The sequence below is a fragment of the Sciurus carolinensis genome, chromosome 4, assembly GCF_902686445.1.
Source record: "Sciurus carolinensis chromosome 4, mSciCar1.2, whole genome shotgun sequence".
NCBI classification, from domain to species: Eukaryota; Metazoa; Chordata; class Mammalia; order Rodentia; family Sciuridae; genus Sciurus; species Sciurus carolinensis.
Window position 1 is genome coordinate 70,191,925 of NC_062216.1, and position 10,193 is coordinate 70,202,117.

Sequence of the window (10,193 nt, forward strand, 5' to 3'; positions counted from 1 at the left end):
AAAAGAAGGTGAGAAGCATTGGCAAATTGGGGGAAAGGTGGTCAGAGTTGAAGTAGAAGAGGGTTTATACGACATATAAGGAATGTGAATTACGACCTTCAGCCTACAGAGACACCTGGAAAATTTGAGCATGGAATTAATATGATTATATTTCAGGATGGTCACTCTGGGAATGAATTTGAGAAGGAATAAAGGTACACAGGGAGATCAATTAAATGTTTTCTGAAATACTCTAGATGAGAGATGGTAACAGGCTGAACTACAAGTGGGAACCATTTGACCTAGGAAAAAATACAGGGTTATGACAGATCTTCAGAAAGGACTTACAGGAGTAAGTGAACATGTGTGGGAAGGGAACACAGAGGGAGGAGTCATCGGTGACCCTGGTTTCTGACATAGGTGCCTTCAGGAGCTGTGGGTACCATCATCAGCCTAGAGGACACCAGAGAGTAAGACTGGTCAGAGAAATGAATTGGTTTGGTTTTGTTAGTATTGGAGGACATAGCGATTGTGTGACTTTCAGGAGAGAGACCAGGCCTCCTGGTAGGGAAATGAGAGTTGTTGGCAAGGAGATGATAGTTGAAGCAATCCTAAGGATGAATCACCCAGGGAGAGCAAGGGACTATCAGAGGAGGACCCAGGATACGGAACACTGGTATTTCAGAAGAGGGTGGAGGAAGAGGAAGCACTACAGGAGACCAAGAAATGTAGAAATCTGATTTCCAATTTTTGGATTAACTTCCTTGGTTAAAGTGAATTCCTAAAGAAGAGAAGATGTGGAGAAGACACCATAAGGAATTGCATTATCTTTGCCTTGAGCCAGAACTTGCATATTGGTGAGCTGGCCTGGTCAGTGCTGAGTCCAAAGGCCCAATGATTGACTTGGGATGCTGATAGAACAGCTTCCTCTTAGCCTCTTTCCTCATGCTCCCTCATGCTCCCCAAGGTCTTGATCCTTGGGGTCTTACCTCCATAGTTGCCAAAGGAGGAGATGAACAACATTTTTAAGTAAAAGGAAGATCAATGGCTAGAGTAGAGCCGATCTAGTCACCTTCTCCTGCAGTCTAGCTCTCATGCCCAGTAGGCTTCTACCCAGGCAATGAGGGAAGGAAAGGAATAAAAGGGATTTTTAAAATAAAACATTTAATCTATTGATCTTTTGGGGGAAATTCGACACATCCTCATTATATTACAATTAAACTACTGATCTTACAGCTTCGTCAGCATTAACTAGTTGACTTTCAGGGTGTTGTTGAGGAATCAACTCTTTCTGCAGAGATCCATGAGAAGGGACACATTTTAAGATGTGTGCAGGTCCCTTTTGTACACTTGCAAATGCTTCATTCACTCTGTTAACTTTTTCATCATTCACAGAGTTTATCTTTTTAAGATTAGTGGTGACTGGTTTTGCAGCTTTCAGCCTTAAAGTTTTTTTTTTTTTTTTTTCAGGGAAGGAATGCTATATGAAATACATTTCTGGATTTCTGGCCTCTTAATTTGTTGTTGACCACTGTGTTAGACACTCCTGTGCAGTTACTCAAGCTCCAGGTGATGCCATTTGCCTAAAAGGGATTTTGGTGACTGACAAGAAGGCATGATGAGATTTACTCCATAAACTCTTTCCATATGTAGTTTATTTCACCTGCTAAAAAGCCCCAGTTGCTGGTATCAGAACCCCAGTGAACACCCCTCAGAGGAAGAAACACATTTGTTATTGACTCCATTCCCCTAAGAGAATCCCTTCCTCCACAGATTCCATGTCCCAAGAAGAGTCTTAGACTAGAGATCAGAAGGTATCCTCAGTGATAAGGTGGGGAAGGAAAATGGGAGAGTAGGGGCCAGAGGAAGCAAGATTTCCAGAAAAAAGGACCCTATTGACCATGTCAGATGCTACAGGGAGGAAATATGAGCTAAGGGACCAAAGAATTTGCAAACTTTCATTTATGAATTTTCAAAGAGGTGTTTCAATGGAGTAAGATTGGAGACTGGATTGGGTGGAGGACAAATGAAAAAGGAGAAAATGGAACTAGACATTGTGGGCATTCTTTTGAAGTAAGGGGAAAAAATGATGGGAAAAGATAGAGGGTGATTTTCCAAGCCAATGTTAAGAAATTTAAAAGGAAAATGCTATGATTCTTAGATCACAAGAAGAAAATTTTTAGAGATACATTACTTCCAATCCTCGGTAGTTTTGTTTGTTCTAATCATGGGACTTGTGCTTTGGAAGGACTTACAGGGACAATGTCTGACTGTCTTCTCTAAGCAAAGAAATGGGAAATCAGGGAATAGTCCCTGAATTTAAAAATGAATTCCCCCTTAAACTGTCCACCGACCTTAGAGTCCGATGGGTTTGGTAAATCAGAGGATTCAATTTAGAAATTTAGAAAATAATTCAAATAATAATTCAACTTAGAAAATAAAGGATAGTGGCTGTGTGCTGTGTATTTCCTCTGTGATTCAACTTCGGCATATTTTTTGACCTAACAAATATTTATTGGGTAGAGTTGCTTTGTGATACTTTAGCATTAAAGAAAGAAGAGAGAGAGAGAGAGAGAGAGAGAGAAGGAGGGAGGGAGCGGGAGACAAGGTCTCTGCTCTCAGATCAGAGAAGAAAGACAAGTCTATCAGTAACATCATAGGTCACAATAAGTGTTACCATAGGGGTAGAATACAGACCCATGAGAAAGTGAGGCAATAGGTCCCATCCAGAGGGATCAGTGAAGGACCAGGAAGAAATAGTAGTGGCTAAGCTGACATCTGAAAGATGAACAACTTTTAATAAATGAAAGTAGAGGGGAAAAAAATCATAATCTTTGAACATAAAAATTATTTGATTATAACTTAGTGTACTTTCTTCTGATCTCTTTCTTTCTTGAATAACATTATTTGTGAAAAAAATGCTTATAAATACTTTAAGAAAAAGGTGAAAAGAACAAAGTAGAAAGAAAGAAAAAGCAAAAGAAAGGTACAACTCACCACCCATAAATATCTACCCTTGAATGAACATTATTCTGGTGTATCTATGTATATATTTATGGACAGAGGAATAGGTAGACAAGTGAATAGAAATACTTTTATTAAAATGGGATCATATAACGTTATGTTATTTTTAAAACAAAAATGCTTAATTCAATTCCACTAGGATTTAACAGATGAAAAAGGATTGGAAATCAAACTGAAGGAATTGGTGAACTTTAGTTAAAGGTATTTCAACAGGAGGCATTGTTGCAATAAAATCCACATTTAAAGAAAATAGATTATAAAATTATGAAAGTGTTGAGGTTAGAACCATTGCATATATATAATTTGTGTGTGTATATATTTATATCAGTAACTAAATATATATATTTGATTAGTTTATGTATATGTATGTATATGGTTACTGATATAAATTAGGTTGTTGTGATTGGATAAATGTTACGAAAAATAATAAGTAATAATAAGTAATTAGCATTTCTCACATGCTCTCCACAATTTCCTAATTTTTTTTTTTTCTTGTGGTACTGGGGATTTGAACCCAGGGCCTTGAGCTTGCGAGGTAAGCACTCAACCAACTGAGCTATATCCCCAGCCCACAATTTCCTAATTTTGCTAATCATACTGTTAACCAGGGTTCAGAGAGAAGGAGGAGTTGCTCAAGGTCAAACACAGCTAGTATATGCAGAGCAGGGATTGAAGCACAGGTTTTGCACAGGTTTTACACAGGATGCTTCCCAGCAATAAAGAGATCAGGAGTAATCCTGGGGATGGAACCCAGGAAAACTGGCCATTGGTGGGCGAGCTAATGCTTGCAGTAATTAAGACAATGACCACTGAACAACTTGATTTTATTTTTATCTTTCTTTTGAACAGTCCTGGGAAATAAAACCCTGTCTGTAATTCTTCATGCTTGGGTTTTGGTTTACCACATTATTAAGGCCCCTAATATGTATATCAGGAAAGAATACTTGATTTTGTAAGCAGAATGAAGTTCTCCACAGGGTAAATAACTTTCTCTGGAGTCAGAAAAGGTAGGAAATAAGAATTGGCTGGGAACTCCATCAGTCTTAATTCATCTTCTGATTTTTTTAAAATGCATTTAAAAAATATAGTATGATTCCTAAAAATAAGTCAAATTTCATTTGACACTCAACACAACTGCCCTAAAACAACTGGCAGAGGTGGGCCTGGTCATAGCTTGCCCATTGTTCCCCAACACGGTACCCTCCTAGGGATCCGGAACGGCCATTTTGGCTCTGTGCTCAGCTCCTCGGGAGCTTACTTTAGAAACAAATCCTCTACACCAACATGAATGTTCAGTTACCTTGACCTAGAGACTCCCGAGGGTTCAAACCCTCTGGCTCTTGGTAGTGTCCATCTCCACTGCCTTGGGACTCTGTAGCAAAGACCCGGAGTGAAATTGGGAGCTGAAGGAGTTTGACCTCCTAGGTGCACCTCACTGATATGAGCTGCTCTCTCTGGAGCCTTAGGAACTTTGGGTCCTCCTTCCATTTCTGTGTACCTTGCCTTCTAGGAAAGAAGGCCAATGGCTGCTGCCTTTGCTTCCAGTTGCCTCTTCTTCCATGTTGCTGGGAGAAGAGGTGAGGGGATGGCATCTGGTGGTAGGACTGCTTTGCCTGCCTTTTTGAAGCCTGAGGTGGAGTCTGATCATGTTTGGTCCTGAGTCATCCACAATTTGCTTTCAATTGCGAGGGTTGCCAACCCTCTTTTTATACCCTGAAAGTTAGTCAAGATTCAAGGGCGACAGGAAAAGACCCATCCTAGTTGTACGATATTTTAAGTCAGACCATCCCAAAACATTTCTTTGCATTTGGTTAAAAAAAAAAAAATCTTCTCCTGTAATCCCAGCATCTCCAGAGGCTGAGGCAGGAGGATTGCAAGTTCAAAGCCAGCAATTTAGAGAGGCCCTGTTTCAAAATTAAAAAATGGAAGGGTTGGGGATATGGCTCAGTTGTTTAGCACCCCTGGGTTCAACCCCTGGTGCCAAAAAAAAGGAACCTTCAGCCATTTTTATATCATGTGGAAAGATAAAGCGGATTATCCTTAGACTTGGCCATGGAGATGGCAGGTTGGACAATAGGATGACATTGTTCCCATGGAGATACACAGCAGCTGCGAGGTAGAGCCCCAGGAAGGGGGACTGCAAATTGTCCCAGCTCTTGAGGTTCTAGTGTGACAATTTCAGGCAGGATATGGAGAAGGTTCTGGGGCCCAGTGAGCTTAGGTGCAACCAAAAGTCTGACTGAACTCTACAAGCTTAATTTTTAAGACAGCTTCTGAGTTCATTTCCTGGTGGTTCTGTGATGTTTAAGATTTTTTCCGCCAATGTCAGTTTAATCTCAGAATGCTAAAGAGAATCACGAAGCAGGGGAAGATTTTTGTTTTTAACAAGAGCATTTTAATTTTGATTTTTGTTTTTAAATTTTTATTTTTGTGGTACAAGGGATTTTACCCAGGGGTGCTCTACCACTCAGCTACATCCCCAGTCCCTTTTTATTTTTATGTTGAGACAGGATCATGCTAAGTTTCCCAGGCTGGCCTCAAGCTTGATTCTCCTGCCTCAACCTTCTAAGTCACTGGAATTTCAGGCCTGCACCACCCTGCCTGGCAATAAGAGCATTTTTAATTGAACCATAGGCACATTTAATATTTTAGTTATGCACAAGGTGGTGTCTTACTATAGAGATGTTTAGTGTTTCTGTCGGCAATATTTGAAACAACATCAAGCACATTGTCTATACTGTATGAAACTACTTTTTGAGATGGTGGTATAGATTATTTGAGATTAGGACTGTCCTGGAAGGTTTAGAACTTGAGTTTGTGGTCCCTGTGGAGTGCAACTTTGTCCCTTTGTCCTGCTATTTCTGTTCAAGAATTGGGAACCAGAATAAAATGGAATATCTGGGGGCTAAGAAGAGCTTAGTCCTATTCTCAGATGGAGAAACTGAGTTCCAAAGAAAGTGTCTTGTTTATAACCATGTGGTTAAGATATTTAGATTTAATTCAGAGAAGTACACCCTGACCTTGCATGTCTATATAAAACAGTTACAAAGTGGGGATAATCTGCCTGGTACAGTGGAGCACCCCTGCAATCCCAATGGCTTAGAAGTCTGAGGCAGGAGGATCACAAGTTCAAGGCCAGCCTCGGCAACTTGGTGAGGCCCTAAGCAACTTAGTGAAACCCTGTCTCAAAATAAAAAATAAAATAAAATAAAAGGGCTAGGGATGTTGCTTAGTGGTTAAGCACCCCTGGGTTCAATCCCTGGTGCCAAAGAATAAAGGAGATAGTCTATCCCATCATGCAATGCCTGACAACTGTCTTGAGAAATTTTTTCTGTTTTGCGCTAGTTGTTTTGGATGGTTGTTGTTATCTTTCTTGTGTGATAATATTTTACCATTTCCAAAACACTTTCATATGCATGGTCTCTCTTAACCCTCTCCACTTTCCTGCATGGTGGTGTATCAGGAATGTATTTGGTTGCAACTAGCAGAAAAATACAATGACTCAAACATAGAGGGAGGTATTGTTGGTGGTGTTTTAGCAACTCAATGAAGTCATGTGAGGGTTGATATCACAGATTATTTGAATTTTACCCCATGGTTGAAAGATGGTTGCTCTTGTTCCAGGCTTCATATTCATTTTTAAGTCAGGGATAAAAGGGAAACAAGGCAGGGATTGCTTCCCTGAAACTTGGTTAAGTTCTGTTCATGTTTCCTTGGCCAGAAGTATACCACATGACCACCTCTGGTCACAGGGAGACTAAGGAAGTGTTTTGCATAGAGTTGGGAACTTCCTTGGAGCATGTGAAACTGACTTCCAACAGCAAGGCAGCCCAGTGTCTACCATAGGTGGGCTGCAGGCTGCTGCTCCCCTCTCCCTGTCTGGTAAGCGAGGATGTTGGGCTCTGTCGCATTCTCCTTTCCTTCTCATTCACCAATTTTTCCGTAAAATAACCTTCCTTTCTCCCAGGATTACAAAGACATAGAATGTTTGTTCTAGACCCTTCAAAAATTTGCGGGAAAATGAGAGCAAAATCTCGAATAATCTCATACCTAGAGATAATGGGCAAATGATAACATTTTGGAATAGTTCTCTTCAGAAAGTTCCCCACATATTTGTAAGTGATGTTATAATGTATACCTAGTATTTTATCATGGCCTTGTGTGTGTGTGTGTGTGTGTGTGTGTGTGTGTGGTGCTTGGGATGGAGTCCAGGGTCTTGCACATGCTAGGCAAATGCTCTGCCACTGAGCTACATTCCAGCCTCTGCACCGTAGTTCTTTACTCAATGGTCTTCTTTACTCATATTGCATTTTCCCATATCATTAAATTCTTTCAAAGTCATGATTATATGTTTATTACATGTTTGTTGTAAAACATTCACGCTTAGCATATCTCCCATTTCAAGCCACTGTAAGCAGCCAGCAGCTTCATCAGAATTTATTTAGCTATTCTCACATTATTGGACATTCAGGTTGTTTCCAATTTTTGATTATTGAAGATAACATTTTGATGAATATCCTCATACGTAGATTCTATTCATATTCCTGATTATTTCCTTTGTGTAGATTCCTAGAAGTGGAACTACTGGGTTAAAGGATATGAACATTTTTAAAGCGCCTGATGCATATTGCCAAATTGCTTTCTGGAAAGACTGTACCATTTAAAATTTGACCATCATTTTATGAGCATGCTCAGCTTTCTCTAACTTCACTAGGAATTCTGAGTAACTTCCAGCCCTTTTGCCAGAAAGCAATGTGGCTTTGCAGAAAGTATGGCAGTCAGAATGTGACTAATTTTGACCAGTAGTCAGAAGCCCTTATTTTAAGTTCTGATTTTACCAGAACTTGTGTGTGACCTTGGGTGAAACACTTCATTTCTCAATTCAGTTAAAATTTATTGTGTACTGTATTGAATACTTTGGTTTCCTGCTCAGTTATTATTTCCCCTTTACTAATTTCATTAGGACCCTGATTTACTTAGCTAACCCCTCCTCTGAAGCTTTAGAAGTCTAGGGGATGCTGGCTGCAGCCTCAGTGGGGTGGGGTTGATGATTGATCTGAGTGATGGTTCTCAAACTTTTTGGTCTCTGGACCCTTTTCCAATCTTAAAAATTATTGGGAAACATAAAAAGATTTTGTTTATGTGGATATATCATGTTTTCTGCATTTGACTCTAAAACTGAGAAAATTTTAAACTTTTTTTTGGTTCTTTTTAGGTATACATGACAGTAGAGTATATTTTGACATATTATACATAAACAGAGTATAACTTATTCTAATTAGGATCCCACTCTTGTGGTTGAACATGATGTGTAGTTACACTGGTCATATATGGTTCATATATGAACATAGGAAAGTTATGTCCCATTCATTCTACTGTCTTCCTCATTCCTATCCCTCCCTCTTCCCTTCATTTCCCTTTGTCTAATCCAATGAACTTCTATTCTTCCCCACCCCACCCCATTATTGTGTGTTAGCATCTGCATATCAGAGAGAACATTTGGCCTTTGGTTTCGGGGGTTGGCTTATTTCACTTAGCATGATAGTATTCAGTTCCATTCATTTACTGATAAATGACATAATTTCATCCTTCTTTATGACTGAGTAATAGTCCATTGTGCATGTATACCACACTTTCTTTATCCATTCAATAGTTTTAACAAACTATTTAACAGAGATATAGTAAGTGCAATAGGTATTAACCTATGAACACATTTTTATAAAAATAACTGTATTTTCCAAAACTAAAAAGAAAAAAAAATCTTAGTAAGATAGAGTAGCATCATTTTACACTTTCCAAGTCTTTTTAAAATCTGATTCATTAGAAGACAACTGGATTTTCAGATCTGCTTCCACTTGATGTACTGTGTCAGCACCCATCATATGGTTTCTGTAAAATTTCACTCTGAGGAAATGGGGGTGAGGGGAGGCAACCATTATATGAGAACAGTTCCAGAGACTATAGAGGGCCCCAAGCCACACTTTGAAAGCTACCATGGCCATCTTGCTGCCTTTGCCAGTAATTGCTTCAGGAGGGAGCGCATACTCCACCCTTTGCCCTGTGAGGCATTGGGAGAGGCTACGGGGGACTTTGGCAAAATTCTTGCTCCCAAAGAAAAACGTATGAAAGATGTTGTCATGTCTATACGTGTCATCAGAAAACACTCAGCTATTTTTCCACCAGCCTAAGGATGTAGCTGTTTCATGCAGGAAGGCCAGGCCTCATGGGCCAAGCTTGGGGTTGCCCTCATTGTGTGACATCAACATCTGGGTCGGGGAGGGCATTGTAACAGAGTGTGGCATGAAGAAGTGGGGGTGCCACAGTGCCACGCCCTGAAATAAGGAATGGGATGAGTCGAGTGGGTGTGGCGTCAGGCGGGGAGAACCTAGACTCCTGCTGCTCCTGCTGCTCTGGTGACCGCAGAGTTATGTGGGGGTGAATCCAGCTGTTTTCAGCTGATCCCTGGGACAGTTTATACCTATCCAGAGCATAGAATCAGGGGCATGGTGGAATATTCAGGATGTTGGGGTTGTACTGGATATGCTTTTTTGGGCTTTAGTTAAGTCCTGTATGACTTATATGAAAGGACGTATAGAAAGACACGAGCTGATGCCCCTTTGGAAGCAAAGGAATCTTATCTCCAGGAGGTCATGGGGCCAAGGAAAGCTCAGGGGCCAGGCCTCCCTCAAACATTGTCCTGTAAGCTTCTACATCTGACACGCTACATAGGCTGTGGTCTGCGTTGGCTTGGTGGGGGCGATGCCCTACCTGAGAATATTATTTGGATTGCCCCTGGGAAGAGTTCTTGAAACTAGGTCAGGGAGCTGGGTAGAGCACCACGGCCTTAATCAGGAGACTCAAAACACTTATCTAGATAAACACTTGACCCATGTTTAATAAGCCGTGGGCGTGAACAGAAGCAAACTGATGAAAGCCTACTAAATTTTAAGGGATTATATTGCCTAAGAAACTTGAATCTTGACCAAGAAGAGTTGTGATTTTTTATTTTTAATCCATAATCTTGTGGTTACTAAAGCTTTTCCACAGTCCCTCTTGAACATGGTCACTAAAAATTCATTTTTTTCCTACCAAGTATCTTAGACAGCACAGGATGTTGCAACAAATTACCATAGACCGGGTGGCTACACAACACACATTTATTTTGCACAGCTCCGATGAGTGGGAAGTCC